The sequence below is a fragment of the Sander lucioperca genome, chromosome 22, assembly GCF_008315115.2.
Source record: "Sander lucioperca isolate FBNREF2018 chromosome 22, SLUC_FBN_1.2, whole genome shotgun sequence".
In the NCBI taxonomy this organism is placed as follows: domain Eukaryota; kingdom Metazoa; phylum Chordata; class Actinopteri; order Perciformes; family Percidae; genus Sander; species Sander lucioperca.
Window position 1 is genome coordinate 22,854,916 of NC_050194.1, and position 23,164 is coordinate 22,878,079.

At 40.9% G+C, this 23,164-nt stretch overlaps 1 long non-coding RNA gene across 1 annotated transcript in view; it reads right to left on the minus strand.

The window, feature by feature from the left end:
- Positions 1–23,164, minus strand: part of LOC116061029 — a 104,502-nt gene that overhangs the window by 25,008 nt on the left and 56,330 nt on the right. Inside the window, exon 3 of the long non-coding RNA XR_004107635.2 lies at positions 21,038–21,116. This is a non-coding gene — a long non-coding RNA (uncharacterized LOC116061029). The remainder of the gene's footprint in view (positions 1–21,037; positions 21,117–23,164) is intronic.

The window sequence follows — 23,164 nt, forward strand, 5'->3', positions numbered from 1 at the left end:
CCTAACTGCTTCACGAGTTATAGGAGCTTAGCTGGGAGCTTCATGGAGACAGCTAAAGTTCATGTTAGCGGCACCCTACAGCTGTCAGAGTTAGCATCGACTTCATATATTACCTTCTAACAGCTGTATTCTCAGTAATGTGACAATCTGCAAGAAACAGGTTGCTTATAAATCACTAAAATAGTAGTGGCAGCACCGTTTGGCTTAGTTATCAATGCCGTTAGCATCATGGCTAACACTATTGTTACGTTATGTCAAATCGTTTCGGCTGTGCTAACATGATGTCATTGTGCTAACCAAGCAACGTTAGCCTTTACAACAGAGCCGCTACAATACACTTGTTAGATAATGTTTCATTTCATATAGTGCTCTGCTGATTTGTGTTTGTCGCTGTGTTCGTGGTGGAAAATAATGTAAACAGAGATCGGCGTGGCAGAAATGCAATGCGCCATGACGTAGATCCCCTTCAAGGCCAGGCTGATGTTGGAAGTCCCTCTAGTGGACAGAACGTGTAACAACAACCACATGATTATAGTGGCATTGATAATGCATAAGCCTGAGCAGTGTAGTACATATTTATAACAGGTTGCATATGAGCATTAAATATTCAAATATTATTCAAATATAAAAAAAAAAATAACAAATGAAATTCGAATGGTATTATAGAGGAAGACTGACAGCTCTAATGCAACAATCTGTACCACGTAAAGACTTCATGATAACCATCTTGTACTGCCACACAGCAGAGAGTGTATGTATCCATGTGTCTTCACATTCACGTTGCATGAGTTTACAAATAGAATTGTTTGACAGCGAGACTTTCTGGGTCATCCAGTGTGTATCACAGACACCTGGTGTGTGTTTTGAGTATATGTTAGGAGGGATAAGCATACAGTATCTCTATTAAATCACTCAAACACCGCCCGGATGGGTGAGCCTGATGGACTAAGTTACCTGAGTAGAGGCTTTTCAGGGGCCCCTTGTAGCCTAAAGGCAGATGCCAAATGATAGCAACGTCCCTGGTTTTATTACGGCTTTCTGTCGTTGTTTAATGTCCATCCCATGTTTCTACAGAACTGTCAAAAGCTAAAGATTTAAAAGATTTAATTAAAATTACTTTTTTCTTTTATTAGGTAGAGAGGACAGGAAATCAAGGTTGTAACCCTGATTTTTACATTTAATTAAATTCGTGAAATGACCAATAAAGATTTCCAGCGAGTAAGATCATTAATAAATATTAAGTCAAAGGCAATTGGATTTGCTGTTTTATTTTACTGTGGATTAGCCCTTTAGCCTCTTTGAAATCAAAAATTAAATTAAAAACCATCCTATTTTTTGTGCCTTTGATTGACTTATTTCCTCTACAGCACTTTTATTTCCATTATTAAATTTACTGAAATAATTCAATGGTTAAATATATTTTCATTCTATTTCAATTCCTTTGCCTTGTGTCAACATGTGCACATTGAATTGCCTGCATGTTTAAAAGGTCTTTCAACGTGCAGAATCTTGCACTAAATTGTGGCACATTTGCTGGTAAAAGGCAGTTTTAAGGGGGGGTGTTATTTATTTGGCAGTTGAGTTCAAATATCAACAATCTATGCACAGTATCGCTTACTGCACCTTTAATAGCTGCACCCAAAGACAAACCTTATCACAAACAGCAGGCCTATGCCAGCTGCTTGGAGCTCATGTGAACTATCATTAGACTAATGGACAGTCGATTAATGTTAACATGCCAGCAGAGCTCATATCGGTGAGATCTACAGGTCGGCGCAGAGCCATTAATAATATATTTGACTGGCATGCCTTTTTTCTGCTGGTGGCTTTCTACCATTCATATCTTTTCTAGACCACACAATAATCTGATTTCCCTTTTCCTTTGTCATGATTCTGTCACAATTACCAGTCCTTTGTTTCATGTCACTGCTGCCTGATGCAAAAGAAATAGAAACAAGATATACACAGAAATTGACAAATCAGATCTGTAACAATCTTTAATGCACCCTCTTTTTAGTCCATATGATTTGATCCTGTTACGCCAACATCAGGTTACACAGTGGACATTATTGACATTATGCATAACATGAATCATTTACTCCACTGAATCTTTGTTTTGATATTGATGATTTGGTTTTGCATACATTTGCCGTATTGGTTTGCTTGTTGGTTTGTTTGTCAGCTGGATTACAGAAAAAACTACTGGCCCGATTTTCATGAAACTTGGTGGAAGGATGAAGCATGGGCCAAAGAAGAAGCCATTACATTTAGGAGCGGTTCTGAATTACGGGGCGGATAGACAAACTATTTTTCACTTTCGTTAACATTGCGAGATAGGGCATGGTCTTGGCAGAGGTCTGTGCTCTCCAGGTGTCGTCCTTCATTTTTAAAACAATTTATACGGTTTTATTTATTTTATAATGATTGACACTGTTTTATACATGTTACTATTTTTTTATTTTGAACTATCCATATTTTATCTTAGTGTGCATTAGTCTCTAAAACCACTTTTTTTATATCTGTTTTTGTCTGCTGCTTTTCAATCACGGTAGCCCAAACGTCCTATTACCTAGCTGCATTCTCCATCTCTTCCTGGGGGATCCTGAGGCATTCCCAGGCCAGATGGGTTATTTAATCCCTCCATGTAATGGGTCTGTTCAGTTGGGCGTGCCTGGAGAACAGTGGGAGGTGTCCAGGAGGCATCCCAATCAGATGCTCAAGCCACTGGCTTCTTTTAGTGCAAAGGAGCTACCCTGAATGACTCAGCCCCTCGCCTTATCTCAAAGGGTGAGCCAATCCACCCTGTGTAAGACACTCCAGCCGCTTGAATTTGTGATCTTACTCTTTCATTCACTGCCCAAACCTCAAGATCATAGGTGAGGTCTGGAGTTTCGCTTTCACCATGACAGTCCGGTAAATGCCGTAAACTTTAATCTTGCATCTAAACAACACAGGTTCAAAGTTCTAGAGCAACGTCAGCCGCCGTAATTGGCTGAGCAAAGTGCCAGTAATGTGTAGTGAGTGGCCAGAATGGACTGTTATCATAGATATCATGATAAAGGCTTCCAACACGTCTATGTGGGTACCAACTGTACAACAAAACACAGCGGACATGCTGCACAAGCTGCATGTTGTAGCGATGCTTTTTCATGGGTGCTACCTGCTGTGGAAATATCACTGCTTAAGAGGACTGGGAATTCAAACCAGGCACTATCTGCTGAATAAAATATCACAGCTAGAGGGGTTCTATGCTGGTTAAATGCTTGGTGTGGTGGCGGTGGTGGTGGTGGGAGCCTGTGTGTGAGACACAGCCAAGAGGCATTGCGTTCACCTTTTGATGTAAGTGAGCAATGGTGTTAAATCCAAATGTGACAATAACAGCTGACGGATGAACAACAAAACCCGGTAAGTTTGTTCACAGGGGCTGACAACGGCATTGAGATAATCTCTGACAGCAGCAACACCTCAGACACAATGCAGTTCACCACAGCGAGGTGAAAAGCCACACAGAGTGCTTGCTTTATCTTTTAGGAGTCTGAAGACGTTAGGGAAAGCAAGAGGTGTGATTCTTACCGAAGCTGTGAAACATCTGATTGCCAATTTATAGTATGACACCTTTTTTTGTGCAGGAACTTAAATGGTTTTGACTTCTAGTGAAGTGCATGCGGAACATCAAATACATTCTTGCAACGAAAGAACTGAATCATGGTGCGACAGTGCGTAAAAACAGTACATTGGTTATTTTAGTCAACAAGACAAGCTTTATTCATTTGTCACATTTCGGCTACACTGTGCCAACGCAAACTCTCACAGACTGCACAGGTATATTTTAATGTCAGAAAGCAGTGTTTAACTTATTCACTGACATTCCCTTCCTGTCTATTAGAAATAACCTACTACCTGGTTTATTCGTGACAACAGGGATATTAATCAGTGGGAGTCTAAAGTGAGACCTGAACCGACCAACAACGGTGCTGTGCTCCCACACCTTAAACAACCTCTAATTTTTGTCATTTATAGTTATACTTCTGTCTACATTTACATTTCCCTGTCATTTAAAATCTTTAAAATAAGCTTTAAATGTTCCTCTGTTCTGGCTCGCAGACCATGTGAGCAAAGTAGGGCTGCACGATATGAGGAAAATATCTAATTGCAGTTATTTTTGACTGATATTGTGAATGCGATATGATTCACAATATTTGAGGGAGTGATCATTTTTGTATCATTATTCTCATTTTCATTGAAAAATATTAAAATTAAAATGATGAAGTGTGATTTTTGCGAGGATCTGTAACAAACAAAGGTTTTTTTCTTTAGTCTGTAGGATACGATTTGTAGGCTGCGACGTTCCTGCAGCACTACAATACTTAATTCAGAATGGTTTGACACATATTTTTCCTTTAACAAATATTGCGCCCCCCTCTGCAATTTGGATATTGAACTAGTCCGCATTGCAATTTCGATAAAATTGTGATTGATTGTGCAGCTCTAGAGCGGAGTGGAGCGGTGAGCATTTCCTAACAGAGATGTCCCTTGCCTCCGCTCTTCCGCTCAAAGCTACTCTATCTAAATTGCTCACCACACTCCAAAAAAAGTATTTGTTGTATTTATCAGATGAACGGCGCCAGCCCTGCCTCCACGCCGCCATTATAAAATGTACGCCGGATGACAGGCACTGGCGGCATGGAGGGAGGGACGGGCGCTGTTCATGTATGTACTCCCCGCTTCGATTTCATGGTGTGAGCGAAACCGGAGCGATATTGGAATGGGGGTGAAGTGGAAGATAAGGCGACGTTCCAACTTTTAAAAAATCCGCTCTGCGCTCCGTCCCAAATCCTCCCGCCTGCGCTCCCCGCTCGCTTTCGCTCAACTCTGCTCACATGCTGTGCTGGCTTGCAATTCTGCCCTAAAAATGACAATGACATGGGAAGTTTGTAAGACAACGTCTTTTAGTAGAGACTTCCATTTATTCCATTGACTGGGTGAGCGCATCTATGGATTTGAAAAATAACTTCCAAGGTGGGTACTAAGAAATTACAATGAATCAGAAACTTTAAACAAGACCAAATGCTCATGGCCAAAGTGATTCTTTTTCTAGCATGGGCAATTTTCAAGCCTGTGGATGTTGATTTTTGTACTGTGCACAAATCAGTGAAGGTTTTTCCTATAAAGGTCAGACAACAAGTCCTTATATCTCATTATAAAGACAATTGGCAGAGGCCCAAATAACATCAATGAGGACTGAGCTACAGATTAGGGAGAACCTAAAGAGAGGTTTTAGGTGGAGTTGACATAGTCTAAAGCAAATATGTACAAGGATTGTTTAAACAAGTAAATGAAGCGTCCCTTTGTCTAACTTAAACATTCTCTTTCATGTTTCACAATTCCTATTTTGCATCCAAAGACTCCTTGTGAAAGAGTAAAATATTAAAGTCTCCATGGAAATGCAGCGCTAGAGTGAATAAATGATTGGAAGAGTGTGTTAAAATATAATTATATATTGCCAGGAGCAACATGACATTTATCTTATTTCACTTTCAGATAAAAAAAAAAAAATCCAGTACCTGCAGCCAGTACAGAATCCTTTTCAACAACGCCGAGTGATCGAGTGGATTTAATGACAACCACCAATTATAATAATAAATCAACTCAATCTCAATTTTGTTGCTTGCCATATAAAAGTTTCCAGGACATGTGGAAAGTTGTTATCTTTGCTGTGTAATTGGTCAGTAAAGCAAACGTATGGTCTTTGATCTCATTGAATATTCCGCCAGCGCTTTGAATGCAGCACCCCTTTGGGGCTGTTATTTACCGAGCGTTTGAACAACTTTGCATCATTTGTGAAGCTGATCTATAACGACGGCAGTTCCCTCTCGTGCCTCTGTTGGCTAAGCAATGAACAATAACCCATAACCTGTAATAATCCAGGGATTTCAAAAGGAGAAATCTGTAAACTTTATACAACTGCCAAACTGCACCACTGCTACAATTGTTCCAACTGCAAAATATTTATGAAGACTAGCTTTGCCAAAACCTTGTATGCAAACTAATCTCTCTTCAACAAAGAATATTTAGGACACAGGAGGAAGATTCTACATTTGGATACCATAAAGGAGCTGACCAACATAAAAACAATATTAATATAGAAAATGAATAAAAGAAAACAAGTTACAAGGTTGTGTACAATCCTGCAGATCACTGCAAAGCAAAACTGTGGTTCTAAATGATAACACAACACATAAAAAAGGAGAAGATTCAGACCCAAGCTTGGTGACCCTCAAGGCTTCTCTGCGATGAAACAAGCAGTCAAAATAGATAACCTAGATAGCGCACTGCATTCCCTCATCTACCCACACACACGATCATGCGAGGTAACACACTGGCTACGCTGGCTTCTCTGCGCCGCTAACTAACAGAGCCAGACATGCATGGCCGACGTCAGATGGGAAACATTAAAATAACATGGGACCTTAGGGGACCGGAGAGAAGGATTGGAGCCATCCTGCATCCCCCCCGACGGCCCCTCAGCACTGGTGAAAGGAACACATGTGTCCCCTCACTGACCTCTGTATGCTGCAGCTAATCACATTGTCTGTGGCTATATAATTACCTTGCTCATTAGTCAAAACCCCAGGGTTATCTTTATTAACTGTCACACAGGCTGTTTTGGAGAACGGGCACATGTCGTTGTTGTGTCTATGTCTAATTAATTGCACTCGAATGGGCGCCAAACACAGCTGTTCATTGCTTGTGAACATCATAGATTGTAACCTAATAGCTGCGCAAGATAATTAATGCGAGGTCATTTGCGGTATCTGATGTGGTTTTTTTTACATTATATAAAAGTCACAACAAAATCAAGCGAGGAGTTCGGTGGGGACCACGCTCTCCAGCTCCTCCGACAGGATGCTGAAGAAATAACTAGAAAAACACAAACATGGAACATTAGATCTTTTTGTAGTTAATTTGCACGTGTCCTTGTACACATGATTTCGTGTGCGCGCATGATGGCAAAACATTGTAAGGTCATGTTGTGAATTGTTATGTGAATTATGTGATTAGGTGAAAACTAACTGACCAGAAAAATAGATACCTCCGTACGTTGTCCGATAATAAATACCACCTTTTGTAAAACCTTTACATTTTTAGAGCTGAATTAGATTTTTCAAGCAAGTATGCAAACTCTAAAACATAGTTCCAGCTTTTTAAAACGTGAATATTTGCTAGTTTTCTTGTCTTCTACAGTATAAAATAAACTGCGACTCAGTAGTTGCAGCCCAACACATTTCAATTGGGATATTTCATTGGACAATTTATATCGTTTTGATACAAGTCGTTTGTAATGGTTACTATTTTGATACATTAAATGATGTAATGTCATATTTTTTTTTTCTTTTCTATTATTATTGTATAATAGTAAACCCAGCCTACATGACGCTTATTGTCCCCTCCCCAATTTCTCCAGCCTGTGCTGAAGTAGTTCCTAATTAGGGGAGGTTATTTCGTTAGTCCTTTAGAGTTTGTGGCCTCAGGTTTGTATGCTCCAGTCTACTTTGGACCAAATCTCTGAAGTCTCTCCTGCAGTGAGCTAAACCTCATCCAACATTTCAATTGTTGTTAACAACGCACAGGGGTTTCTGTCTTATGGCAACTCTGGGTTTTATATTCTGAGGTGTGTTTGTCCTCGCAAGGCCTGTGACCTTGCTGCGGGTGACAATTTGACTCCCACCTGTCATGCATCTATGTAAAGCTGTAACAATGCTGAAGGAGGGTCCCATAAAACTCAGCGCTCACACACACATTCCTCACATGCTGTAAATACACACCCTCTCTCTAGCTCCATATATACTGCACTAATGCCACAACTTAAACACATTTTGGGTGTGTCTAGATAAAGAAAACTGGAAACCACAAAAAAAACTGTACTCTTTTGTCTCCTTCACATCATTGTTTATCTCACTTATCATAAACCTGTGTACGTTTCTCATTGTGTGACTTTGGTGAATTTAAACTAACCTTCAAAACCCAATAACACTAACTAACTAACGAACCGATCGAGGCGGCAGTAGAACAGCAACTCTTGTGTTCTGCGAGGTAAAATTACTGCTTTGTTTAAAAGGAGTCTGGTGGCTTTAATGAGAGCAGAGATAACGGCTTCAGTTCCCCGTCATAAAGGGCTGTCTGACGGCGAGGTAAAGCAGTGAAAGTATTCTAAATATAGCTGATATTGATTGAGTCTTAAATACGTTTAGCTGCTGCCCCCTCCATCCCCAGCAGTACATTGCTTCGCTTCCCTGGGGGCGTGCCGACCGCCATCTACTGTAGCTAATACACTGACTATGAATAGGTACCTCACACATCCCTACTTCGAAAATCCGAACTATCCCTTTAAGCACTGCTGGTGAACAGAGACACCTCGGTCCTGTTTGTGTGTACCAGCTCCTAATTGAATGCCCTGCTGGGCCTGAGGCTGTGTGTGTGGGTTTACCGCTGCTATTGATCCCAGATCTTTATCTCTATTAAACCTACCTGCTATACTGTCTCCTACAACAGCAGCATACTGAAGCATCCACACATACCTACACAAGCACAATTCCTGGACAACGTGTGCTGCAAAGAAAATAAAGGAAAGTAAGTGCAAACACTAACAGGATGAGAAAGAATGAAAGAAAGAAAAATGGATTGAACAAAAGAAACAGTGAGAACAAGTAAGTATCCACACTGGATGTAGCCTTTTGAGCCACTAAACCAAAGCCATTAAATCAATTTCCTCTAATCTGGACAGGGCCATCCCAGAGCAGGAAATGCCAGCCAGTAAGCTCCTCGAGGGAGAAGCAGCTATTGTGCCTGCACACAGAGCATTAACCGAAGATCTGATTTAATAAAATGCATTTTTTTCTCTGCTGGGGAAGGTGCCTGATCTCCTCTTTCATCCACCAATTCTATCTATCGCTCTTGTTCTTTACCCACACTTCTCAGTACATGACCCTGCAGCAAATCCCCTCATTACTTGGAACAAGGTGTACCTGACTAACACAGTAACCAAATTAATACAATATTAACATGCCTGGCAGGTAAAGGAATTGACAGTATGATTTTTTGCAACATAAACTCTTCCTATATATTGCACATTTCAAATATCTTCATCTTTAGTTTTCTGTAATGTTTGATTTTGACTTACATTTGCACTATTTAGAATGTATTACTGTGTTGTATATATTACTTATCTTTCTTTATTTTATTACTTATCTTTTTTTAATCTTTATTTGTATATATTTCTTATCTTTTATATTATACTTGTTGTACGTGTCCTTATTGCAGCGTGGGTCGGAAAGAAACGTATTTTCAGTTGCTCTGAATGTCTGGCACATATTGCAGAATTGACTATAAAGTTGACCTGACTTGACTTGATAAATGATGCTAATGTATGTAATGTTTGTTTCTTAATGGTAAGAAAAATGTTCTGATATTATCCTGGCAACTTTATCCAGTTCTTCAAACGAAAGGTTTGTGCAGGTTTTCATACTAGCTTTATAATCAAAAGCACATAATGCACAACCTAAGAAATGCTTTGCCGCTATTTAACATTCAACAAAAGAGCTTCAAATTAAAATGTTCTCAATTGGCTAATGGGAGCAGTGTTATGTTTAATGAGACAAAGCAGGATAAAGTTCACCACCGCTTTGTTCAGAGTCAGGGAAACTGGCAGCGAAACAGAAGCCGGTTTGATACGGAGCCATTGTTTGGAACTTATTTGAGTGGCATTCATCTGAAAGCACCCAAACAAGCAAAAAATAATGCATGCAACAACACTGCTGGATTGATGGTTACTTAAAGTTAATATTATCATATAATAATAAGAGGAAGACAAACCTTGTCACAAAACCCAGAAGACAGAAAGGAAGGAAGAGAAGAGAATGTCTTTCTGATCAGGGAGACAGAAACGGCATCCAACGTTTCCTCAGAACAAAACCATGATTATCTTAGGAAAGTAGGATAGGATATAATGTGGTCATGTGTCATCTGACAACTCAAACTAGATTATAAGCTACATTATATAGGAAGTGCACATGACATCCGCCCGACCTATTTTCAAGTCTTCTCATAACCCGTAAATCTTCCAGTTCTCTTGTTGCAGCAACAACACGTGTTCCAAACCACAACTTCCTTGTGATGCCGCGAGACGATTGGCTAAAAGCGGCACATACCCCAGACACACCCACTCTGTCATGCTTACTGAGGTTCCTGGCACTACTCCTGTCCTTTCTGCCCAGGAAATTAGAGGTTTGCCTCTCTGTTATGTGACTGTGTGCCCACGCAAACATACAAATATCCCTCCCCCGATTGTCATTAAGAAAAATACACAGATACGGACACACACACACAGTCAGCGCAAAATACTTGGGCTGTGCTGCAGAGTGACTGGCTGTGTCAAAATACATCGCTCACACCTACACACTGTGGGGTTTTATTACACTGCTATTTTATTGATAGGCTCTCAGTAATACTGTATACTGGATGGGATGAGGTGCTAAATGCAGAAAAGCGTCAGGGATGGAACTGAGTGGAAAAGGGTGTACAGTACAGGAAATTAAAATTCAGAGTTATCTCCTGTGGGTCAAAGACATTTTTCTTATCCTGAACTTGCAGTATTTTCATACTTTGTGGTTTTTCCAAGAGCCCGCCCTTTAAACCACACACTTAGCCCATAGTGGGAACTTCATTGCAGACCACCTATAAGAGCTGTCCATCTACACACCGCTTAGCCACTGAAGGATGACAGTATAAAGAGGGAGAGATAGTAAAAAAATGACCTGCTAAAATTAGGAACAGTGAGGTTTTGGGACGACGCAATCTAGCTCGTTCTGCTTAGCTGTCTTTTACACGGGCTGAAATGTAATGAAGGAAATGTAAAACTGCAGTTTTATATGGTGAGTAAATAAGGCTGCAGCAGCAGTTGGCTGACACAGGGGGAATTCCAGCTCTGCCTTTCTGGTCGTCCACCCTAAAGCACCAGACAACGTAAACCTTTGAGGTACATCCAAGAAAAATGCATATAAAATAACCCTTTAGAAAATCTGTTATAATAGATAGTCTTGGCACTGAGAGCCTTTGCTGCAGTATTCTGACTCCCTATGCGAAGGAATACAATAGCGAGAGAGGCTGCTAATGGCTCAGCTTGTTTATTTTCTTGGCGTTTTAGAGCCACTTGATACAGGTTAAAGTTTAAGGCTATAATGCACAGAGCGGAACTCCGGGCCCCGCTGCCAGGAAATGATCCTAATCTTTCCGAGCAGGAACAGCTCCTGAGGTGGTAATGCGTTTCCCCTGAGTCAGACAGAGTATATAGGTGGTAGTGCAGCAGAGAGCAGCAGTGTGGGTAATACAGTGGCAGGGCCATCATCGATTATGGTAATTAACACAGAGGAAAGAGGCCTCGTTCTTTCTGCAGCGGCGCAGAGGAGAAATGAAGGAGAGAGGAGATGTGACGGGAAAACATAAAAAGAGAGGATAGAAGAAGGTGAGGAAGAGAGATGGTTGTTAAAGTAGATGGAAGAGCGTCTTGGTCAGAAGCTCTTGAGGATGGGGGGGGGGTGAGGGTGTGTGGATCACTCACCAGGGAGGTCAAAGAAGCATATGCGCGATATGAGGAAAATACCTAATTGCGATTATATTTGACTGACACTGCGATTGCGTTATGATTCACGATATTGGAGTGAATGATCATTTTTGTATCATAAATAATATTTAAAATTAAAATGATTATAGTGTGATATTTGAGAGAATCTGTACCAAACAAAGATCTGTACCAAACAAAGATTTTTTTCTTTAGTCTGTAGGACGATTTGAAGGCTGGGACGTCTCTGCAGCACTATACTACTTAATTCAGAATGGTTTGACATATATATTGCCCCCCCCCCTTCCGGATATTGCACTAGGCACATATTGCGATTCAACTCAAACTCATGTTCCCTCTCACTGTGAGAGGCCTCCACTCCATCAGGAAAGCCCCCAAAACGAAAAAAAAAGAATACATAGAGCGCAGTTGTTACATTGTTGTGTACATTGTCGCAATTTTGCTGGTTTGAGTCCGGACACGGGCCCTTGTACAACATATAAAACTCAATGTTTTTTTATGGCTGCACCATTCCATAAAATGGGAATATTCAAGATGTATTGCACACCATTTTACAGATATTTTGCGAATATTTAGTCTGAAATATTTGAAAAACTTGAGGACCTCCAATAGTATTCAAAATAAGTTCTGCAGGTTTAAACAATGTTTTTAATGTTGGCCCCCTTTAAATATAACGCAAATGCAGCAGGGAAACAACAATGAAATGCCACAATGTTTCCAAGTTATTGGTGCTCGGTTCATTCTTCTCTATTCCATATCTATGTTATATCCTTTTGAAATGCTTATAATAAATACTTCCAAAACCCTGTAATGAAAACAGAACTAATGGCATAGGTTATTTGTTTTAATAAATGTTACCTACTAAAGTTCCAAATCAAAATCCAGTTAGTCTCCAACTCTTGCTGCAGAAAGTGAGTCAAATTAGTAAGCGTGGAATCAGAGTTCACACTTGAATATACTCATCATGTGGACCAGACGCAGGCCTGCAAACCCAATTAGGCTCCAACTGCTAGTTAAAGAAACCAGACTCTATCTTGTATAACTGGCCCAGACCAGGAGTAAAGTTCTAAATCCCACTGTGCGGGATAAAAGTCCTCTCAACATGTGTCATCAGTCCCATAGCTGCCAGGTCCTCCTAATGACATTTACAAGCTGATTGATGGGACAATGGCCAGGCTGCCATGCTCATGCATGGCCATCTGATCCGCAAAGACACACTCTGCACTGTAGGTGCTCTGATCTCATCAGTGGTGGCCAAGGCCAAATGAAATACTGTACATGCAGAGCAAAAATACACGCTGACACGTCTGAAAAAAACCTCCGCTCCCTGGTCCAATAGAAGGAGAAAGAACTGCGACATGATTTGGCAGCATAACAAGGATTTCTTTATGCCGTTAACCCAAAATGTATGTTTTTAAACACATAATATTTGTTCCTGACGATGCAGATGCCATTTTGGGAGAAAATACAGTGTGTGAATATTTACATTCTGTCATACTTGAAGTCCTTGGGGATTGTAAATTGTAGATGAAACACGCACACAAGCACATGCTAAAACATTTGCACATGCTGCAAAAATAGACGCACGCGCACACACACACACACACACACACACACACACACACACACACACACACACACAGTCACAGTCACTTTTGGGTCCTCTCCAAGTCTGGTGCTCCTAATAAGCAGGCGCTCTTGCTGAACAGCAGTGTGTTTCTGTTTGTAAAGTGAGTGATGGAGGGCATGTTAGGAGGAACGAGACCAACCAAAAGATAAGCAGAGAAAGGATGTGTATAAACCATTACACTTAACACAGCCTTACCAGGAGAGAGAGAGAGAGAGAGAGAGAGAGAGAGAGAGAGAGAGAGAGAGAGAGAGAGAGAGAGAGAGAGCGAGAGAGAGAGCGAGGCCCATTTGTTCCAGTTCATTGTCTGATGTGATTGCGCTCAAAAGAGAGAAATTTCTGATGACAGCCTGAGCCTCTGGCCTCGGAGGGATAAGCAAAAACAAAACTAACTAACATAAATTATCAGTGTGGATTCTGGTACACAGTAAAGCCTCACACAGCGGAGCACATACTGTGATGCAAAACAACCCCATGCCTCCTCTGTTTCACTGACACATTGTTGCTGAAAACTGCCAGATGCACTGCAACCTGTCTGCAATTACTGCAGACAAATTGTTGTTCAATTAGTGGCAGAGATTGGTATGCATGCGCATATTTTCTGATTGTCAACAAATCCCCAATCATGTGTGTATCCAAAGCCTGATATAGCTTTTCCTCGGTGCCACAGAGCTCCATTGTTGTCCAAAAACCATTAAAAACACATCAATGAGCCACACTGTTGCACTGGGTGACATGTTCCTTCATCACCATGAACACACACACTGTAGTTTATTTTGACTCAATCCCACACACATCATCCTGCTGCCACAAATACTTACTAGAACACCAAATGTGGATTCATTTGCAGCTGAAAATAGTCCGGAAGAAAAGCACTGTTTACTTTTGTCCAGATTTATTTTCGCATTATTTGTCAGGGACCACGTGCATTGCAGCAGTGCAGCAAGCACCTAGCAAGCACATAAAGTGTGGTACCTCGAGCCTGGCAACATTTATATATGTTGACATGAGAGAGAAGAGCGATGCGGCTAAGGCATAACAGCTCATTAATGCCAACTGGGTCTGGGAATAGAAGGCGAAAGTACCTCAAAAATGCATCTACAGTAAAAGTAGGGGCGGGGCTGGGGGAGCTGACATCCAGAAATACAAATCAAAATGCCACAGGAGTCTGGTCTTTAAACACCAAAAAATAGGGCCTCACTTGTGTATGACCGCTGCAAATAACCACACTCTCTCAAAAACATCAGCAGCAGCAGTGAAGTGCGGTGGTCAGCTGCGGGGTCGGAACTGTGTACTTTCTGTGCTAATGCATTCGATCTCTCGTTAAACTAACGCCTGTCAGAGCAAGAAAAAAATATTGCTCAGTTCGGTCAGTCACTGTGAGCATGCGGGCCGGCCACACAGAAAACACTCTTTCCCTGCCCGGACCCACTCTGTTTGCCAGGAAACCATTCCCTCTGAGCTGCAAGCAAATAGCCCCTGAGCGGTGGGGGAGCCGGTGATCAATGAGCTGTGGAGAGAGGGAGAGGGGGGCAGCAGTCAGCTAGTAAGTTCAGCTCATAATATTCTGACAAAGACCAGAAAATACTCTTTCAGGCTGATGAAGCCAACATCCCCTGTGTATGCCTGTATCTCTCTCTGTGGTTATTACAGGCTGGAGGAGTGACAAGCCCCCCTGGCTGCCTGTGTTTACTCTTTCTGTGATTTATTGTTAATTTTGGCAAGGCTCAACATTTTATTTTTAGCCATTAATACGTGTTTTTTGTTTTATTTTAAGCCACGCTTCAATCGTATAAACACAAATGTGTTACTGTATCTTCATTTTTGTTAATTTCAGTGAAACATTTTTTTTGTGTGATTTTTTAACAATTATTACAGTAGTTCTCAAACTTTTTGATCTCTCACAGCAGGGTTATGGCCTTAATGTGGACATAATGTAAATTGTAAGCAGTTTAACAAAGTGGCATGTTTTTCTTCTCAGATTGTTTCATTTTAGGGATATTTTTAAAGGCGCCATTAAGTTGAAAAAATATGCTGTTGTTTTTTTTTACTTATTCATCACATTACTCATCATAAGTCCTCTCCAGGCTGGAAATTATTCAATTAGTCGATTAATAAAATGACAAAACAAATGATGAATACTTGCAGATTCCAGCTCTTGCTGCGTTTTGGTTTTGTTTTACATGCCCAAGCCTTCACAGGAATGTGCGTGTTCTGCATAGTGATGTGAAAAAGAGGACAGAGTGGCAGTAACACTGTGTGCTTTCCTCTCAACACTTCTGTGGTGAGTCAGTGTGACGAGGAAAGCGTGAGTGCCGATGCATTATACTGCTATAACGTTAGCTTGCATTAAAGAAAATGGTCACCTCTTTAACACCTCACCTGCTAGCAATCTAGTCACCATACACTGTAGTGAGAAAGTCTTCTAGTCAGAGGTGAGCTGGACGAGCTAAATTGTAAGAGTGATAGATTGTTGCTTCAGGTGGACAGATTTTTACCTTGATAAGAGCTTACCTGTCGTTCTTTTTCACTGAACCTGGCCCTGTAGTCATTAAAGTCAAGTCTGTGTGTTACGTGGCCAGGTTAGCTCAGTTGGTAGAGCAGGCGCACATATATAGAGGTTTTCTCCTCGACGCAGCGCCCACGGGTTCGACTCCGACCTGCGGCCCTTTGCTGCATGTCATTCCCCCCTCTCTCTCTCTCCCCTTTCATGGCTTCATCTGTCCTGTGAAATTAAAGGCCTAAAATGCCCCAAAAAAATAATCTTAAAAAAAACAAGTGTGTGAGCATTAGTCATCACTTATTTTCTTGCATTCAAAATACAGAACGGGTGCAAACAGTGTGATCCTTTTTAGAGGGAACGTTCAAGTTTTCTTTCTTTTCTGAATATGCTTTGTGTTCAAACAAGTGTTCACTCTTGAGGAAACAGCCACCGCTTCTGCTTCGAAGTAGGGGATCAAGTCCCTTGGTGACCTTCTAATTCCCCACTGTCCTTTTAGGACACTGGGACTGTAGTCATCACACACTGAAGAAACACAAGGTCAGGGGAGTCTACAGTGTGTTTGTGTACACGTTACGGCATTCCTTCCCATACAGCAGTTCACCAAGTGCACTAATGTCACACACCAGTAATTGCTGTCTTCTGACTGCAGTTATACCAGTGATTCGCTATACATTTGTAAGGGTTATTTGGGTAATTTACTTCACTGCCAGCGAGAGCACACAAGAGAGTATTAAGTGTAATTTTCCACTGGCAAAGAGGCTGATTGTTTTGTTTTTTTACTCAAGCGGAAAATATGTTGTTTTATTAACAGAAGGTTGCACAACAAAAAAAGGTTAACAGTAAATACTGGGTTATGACCATGATTGACACCGAATGTACAAAACAAAACAATTGAAGTGAACATAAAAGTGGATTGTGATGTGAAACAGGACAAATCACAAGAGGGATTACTTTTACCTCGACTACAGTGCTGCAGATTTATTCAGCGGGTTGGATTGAAATCTACAATGATGCCAAGATTAACTTTCCTTTGTTCTTATGTCAGAAGGGTAGATGGATAAAATGTGATTATTATAAATCACTGTCTTTTTCCAATTTCACTGCTGCTGTTGACATGACTGACTCTCAGGCTCTTACTTTACTGCCTGTGTGCAATTAAACATAGTATATATACACACACACATGGCTGCATACTGTATAGCATGCACCCACTAAAAATGTGCATGCTACACAGTTTGTACACATGTGTATGAGGTGTGTGCAATGCATGTGTGTAAGTGTGCACTGCAGCAGCTATGTCAGCAGCGGTCCTGTAGCACCAGGTGAGATTTATGAGGTGTTAAGAATGTTTGCCTCTAGCCCAACGATGGGAGACTGATCCCACCTCCTCGCCGGGCCTGTGCCCCTGCCTAACACCCCGCCTGGCTCCTACCCACACAAGCACAGACACACAGCTGCATATATATATATATATATACACACGCACAGTACGCCCCCTGTGTACACACACACACACACACACACACACACACACACACACACACACACATCAACCCCTGAACCCCAAAGTGTGAGTCTAATGTCTGCACCACCCCCATCCCTGCTTTGAAAGACTCACTTCCTGAGGCTAAGCACACCTTTTAAAATATCCCCCTTACCCTGTTCCACAGCCTCCAAATGATTTTCTTTCCCCACTTACGAAATCACTCCTTCTGTGGGGAAACCACACATATTCTGGCCTTCGTTTAAGCAAAGAGCATAGCGTCCAGTGGGGGCCACTCGGAGAGAAAAGCTTTACTTTAAGGCGGTTCGAAAAGGTCACTGCAGGAGCTAGTGAGAAGGGAGCATGTTTCACAGCTTATACAAGCACCATGAATCACAATGGCATCTCACTTTACTGGGTGACCTTGAAGATGCTCCCGTCCCTGACAGAAAGTATAGATTTGCATTCTCTCTTGCAGTTGCTAAATATTCTATAGCCCAAGTGAGCAAGTAGACACATACTTATATATTTTGGACACAGTATTTGTAACCAGGGATGTAGGGATCGAGTTTTTAGGGGTCCTTATAATGGGTCTCCGCTGATACCGAGCCTGATCCAATGCTTATATATTTACCTAAATGTTGAATAAATATATATTTGACACATTAAACAGCCCCTATTATACTCCTTTTCAGCATCATAACTGTAGTCTTGCAGTCTACTAGATAGGTTTACATGCTTTGATGTTCAAAAAACATATGTTTCTCATACTGCCCATTGCTGCAGTGCCTCCACCTGAAACAGTGTCTGAGCTCTTGGCCCGCCTTCCTGAAAAGCCCAGTCTGCTCTGATTGGTCAGCTGGCCCACTCTGTTGTGATTGGCCAACCAAATTCAAACAAGCCACTGGGCGGGCTGTGCTTGCGCTCAGGCAGCGCCGATGGGCAGCACATATGAGCTGGGCTGGTTTTCTCAATCAATGACATCATTAATTGAGGAATTCCAAAACAGGAATGTGGACGAGCCGTTTTTAGGCAGTTGAGGAAAAAGTGCTGTCTGTGGGAGATAAAGCTCCATTTGGAGTAAAATACGTTTTTTTGTACTTTATACATTTATTACATACACAAAAAATTATGTAACACTAAAAGACGGGGGAAATCCAAAAAAGCATAATAGGGGATCTTTAATATAAAAGCTGCAGTAAATTATTAATGAAAGTTTAACTGGGAGGATGTGACTGTTGAAATTGACGTGACTGTTGAAAACGACAAGTACAGTAAAGAAAGAATTTTTTCGGCTTCATTTTAGTCAATACGATCCATTAAAATATGCAGGGATCGGCCCTGAAACAAATCTTTTGGATCTTCTCATCACTCTATTTAATATAATTTGTACCATACTGACTGAGCCTCATTGCTGGTTTGTCTTAAGCCACAAAACATTATACTGCACTTCTACCAATTCATCTCAGCTATTTGAGCACAACTGGTCAAGTACCTAGTGCCAGGCTTAAAACTAAGTTTTAGTATTTAATACTTTTGTCCCTTCATAAAGCTTAATTTCTAATTTATATTATATACATGTGTATTAATGTAGGTTTGTTTAAAACAAGGCGTCAAATCAATAATCCAACAAATTAATGAAATCTGACATTTATGTAGCAAACAACAACTGTCACGTCTAGTCCCTGTGTCAAGTTTCTTTGTTTAGTTGGTATTATGTTTTCTGTTGGTTTTCCCATTTCCTGTTTTATTTTGAAGTCTGTCTTTTCTCCCTAGTCTTGTCTGGTTTTACTTCCTGTCTTTTGGTTTTCCCACCCTTGTGATTGTCTTATGTGTTTCACCTGTTTCCCAGCCCTAGTGTCACCTGTCCCTCGTTTCCTCATTAACCTGTGTATTTAGTCTCTGTGTTTCCTTTGTCTTGTGGGATTATTACCTTCTGTCTGTGTGCTGCATGTGTTGCTGTTCAGTGGTGTCAAGGTGTTTGAGTTTTTTGTGTTTTTAGTGTGGGGTACTGTTTGTGCCTGCTCATTCCTGGCTTCCTCGCTTCCTGGCCTGCGTGCTTTTGGAACCACTTGTTGGAACCACTGTAAGTTTTTGCTAATAAACTCTGTTTTCTGAACTGAACTGCATTTGGGTCCAAGCCTCGCTACTTACCTTTGTGACAACAACATCGTAAGTAACAGGCCAAAATTGATTGTGCAACAACAAGCATTCACCTAAAAGCAACTTTTACTTCGGTCAAACTAGGTCAACAACCTTTTTGCAAAGGGGTCTGGGGTCAACAACCTGGATGTCAACAGCATTATGACAAAGTATAACACAGGCAAATATTTACTAATAGTTATAGTGACTTCTTTGTCTCTTTCCCTGCTACAAGAGACAGGTACACAACCAAACCTGATGTGCACATGTTGCCTTGATCGCCACAGCAACACACAAAGACGGGGTTGCAACAAAAATGACAGCTCTCTACACTTCAGCGTCACCTGTGTCCAGTTCCCCCTCTTCAACCTGTGGCTGACGAGGTTGAAGAGAAAGGCTTTAATGGTAGAAAGCTACCATTAAAGCCTTTCTCACCAAACATCTGTCCAAACAACTCATGGGGTTATTCCGTCTCACTCTGCCTGAGCTGCTATGTATTATCAGCCTCTGCTGCTTCCCTAATGCTGCAGGGATTTAGAGCGGGATTAAACCACAATTATGCACTTCCCTATTCACTCCAGCTGTGCAGAGAGAGGAGAGGACTATGGGAAGCACCATTCAAAATAAGGTGATTGCTGAAGATGCTTTGTGCAGTCATAGAAAACTGAATTTACATAAAAGTCTTATTCTTTTGGCATATGGTGCGCCATTGCCCAATTTCCTATCTTGCAGATTTCCACTGAGAAAAAATCTCTTACTTAGAACCAGTTTTGTTATTAATAACCATTAAATCCTGACAAACGAATGAATAAAGTTGTGAAGAAACGCTGTCAAATGTAAATCAAATAAATAAGGCTGAATCGATTGTCTGTCTGCATATTTTATGAGGTCACCACCCTAAAAAAAATAATCTTCCAACAAAATCCTTAATTTGAATAAAATGATTCATTTGATTAAATGAGTTAGTCTTTTTTTTATTAAATTAACTTCAGTGAATATAAGTCGTCAGTTTCATCAATATAAATGCATGTATAGCAGGCTGATCTAATAAGTTCATAAAATAATGATGAAATAATAATTGCGCCTTTAGGCTGATAGCAACATTATGCTACGACAGAAACAACGCTCTGGAGTTATTGGAAATGTTTAAAGTCGGAAACAGCTCTCGCTCTCTCTCTCTCTCTCTATATATATATATATATATATATATATATATATATATATATATATATATATATATATATCTGCGCAGCATTCAAATGTTGATTTAGAATTTGCATGCCAACATCATAAATAAAGCTCCACAATGTTCTGTACAACCCTAGAACTAGATGAATAAGGAACTACTAATTCTAGTTATACTTTTGTATACGTTTGTTTTTGCTTTGTTTACTTGTTTAAATTAGAATTGTAATCAGGCAAACATTTCACACCCATACTCAGTGGGAAACGACACCTACAGAGCGATCGCGCATTTGAGCTGCACATACTGCATATTGTGACAAATCACATGCACAATTGGATGATGACAGTATAAAGGATGAAGATAATGAATCACTATTCAAACCAGCCAGAGTCTGTGATGTGTACACACACACACACACACCATAAATATACTAAACACGTGGGCAGAACACAACCTACCAGTCATATTGCATGTGTTTGTGTGCGGTTAATGATTTCCCCAGGCCTCCTGTGTTGTATGGTCCGCCTCGTCTCCGCCCTGGAAGAAATAATAAAAAGAGGATTGTTAGGGTGGGTGAGCAGCTGAGAAAGAGGGCGGAGGAAGGGAGGGATGTAGCATATAGAAAACAAACAAGCCCGTACAGTACAAAGGCCAGCAAGGACACCCTTCCTCCTCCCCCTGCAAGCCCCCTTTTCCCCCTGTCCTCATGCTTACTTCTTTTCTTGTTCTGTTTCTGAGTGTCCTTCCTCTGTCGACTTCTCTCCCTTCATCTTTCCTCTCTTTCCTTCTCCCTCTATTTCTTCTTAGTTTGAAGACCTTGTTTCAAACACTCTTTCCTTAACTGCCTCTTTCTCTCCGTTTCCCCTGTTCCCTCCGTTTTATTATCCTTTATTCCTCTTCTGTGAGGATTTAAGCTAGCCTGTTTATCTCACAGTCAGAGATAAAAGCCAGACATGTATCTATGGCCGTGCGTCACAGTCATGCTATAACGGGTGCAGAAACACCCTGCTACAGCTAGCATTACTGCTTTTCAATGTCAGCATTGGAGCAAGAAACTTTGAGAGACTGACATCAGGCAGGTGTTAGCATGCATTCCACAGACTCCTGCAACCTGTAGGCTCACACATTGATGTTTCCTGGCCTAGTGCAGCCCTCTTGTGCTAAACTAGCTGCGCTAACATCAGCTGTGAATTGCCACATTTCCAAATGGTTAACATTCAGAATTCAAGAATATATTTATTTGCTTTCTTTTTGAGAGTGAAATGAGGAAAATTATATCAATATGGTGGCTGTGCGTAAAGTACGGAGCTGGAGTCATGACACGTTTAGCCTAGCTTAACATTAAGACTCTAGGCAGGAGGAAAACGGCAAACATCTCTGTTCAAAATAAAAAAAATGATTTACCTACTAATGACTCTAAAAATGTCTTATCAAAAAGTTGTATCTTGTGGTTATCCATCCACCCAGCACAACTTTACTGCATCTCCAGCTATAGCGTCAGTTGCCCGATATGGTCAGTAAGCGCATGTGTGACGCTGCAAGTCTATTTTTGTTGTTTTCCGTGTTTTCATATACACATACTGTAAATTCATGCTTTTTCCATATACAATCGCTCACTTTTTTTTTCTTAATTTTTCACACAAATGGATGACAGGACTATCAAAGGAACTGTGTGTATAACGTGTTAATTGGTATGCTTCATATTCAATGGACAGATATGAGTGGTATCCATCTTCTCATCTCTCAAGTCTCGGCAGAAAAGCAAATAGTGTTTTTACCCAAAACGCAAACAACCCTTTAAAGCAGCCATATTATGCTCATTTTCAGGTTCATAATTGTATTTTAAGGTTGTACCAGAATAGGTTTACATGGTTTAATTTTCAAAAAGCACCATATTTTTGTTGTACTGCACCGCTCTCTCTCACTGCTGCAGATCCTTTCACCTGGTCTCTGTTTTAGCTACAGAGTGAGACCTCTTTTCTTCTTCTTCTTCTGTACTATCTTTGATTGCACTTGCACATGTGCAGTAGCTCAGATGTAGATCATGTCAGCTAGCTAGCTCCATAGACAGTAAAAGAAAGGCTGTTTCTACAACTTCGGTCAGTTACAAGGCAGGATTAGCTGGGAGACTTCTAAATGAGGGCGCACATGGAAGTAGTTCTTTTGTAGATTATGGTGAACTTGTGTGTGTTGTAGCAGTGCTTTGCTATTGAGAACGAGGTAGCATGCTAGCGTTAGTATGCTAGCGTTAGCATTAGCGTTAGCATGCTAACGCTACGAGCTAATGGTTGCGGTTAGCCTGCTCGTTTCAGCTTGTGACGTCACAAGCCGTGCCGATTTTGAACAGCTCACCCAGAGACTGAAGGCAGGACACATTCAGAAACCATATCTCACTCTAAACAGCATGGGTGGATTTTTTTTCAAAGTTTGTATGTGTGTGGAAGCACCAGAGACACAAAAGAACACCCCAAATCCCAGAAAAAGTGATTTTTTCATAATATGGGCACTTTAAACATCAATGCTGTCTTTTTACTTGAATCATTCACAAAAAGACAGCAGATTTTACCTGTTAAAAAAACAAAAAA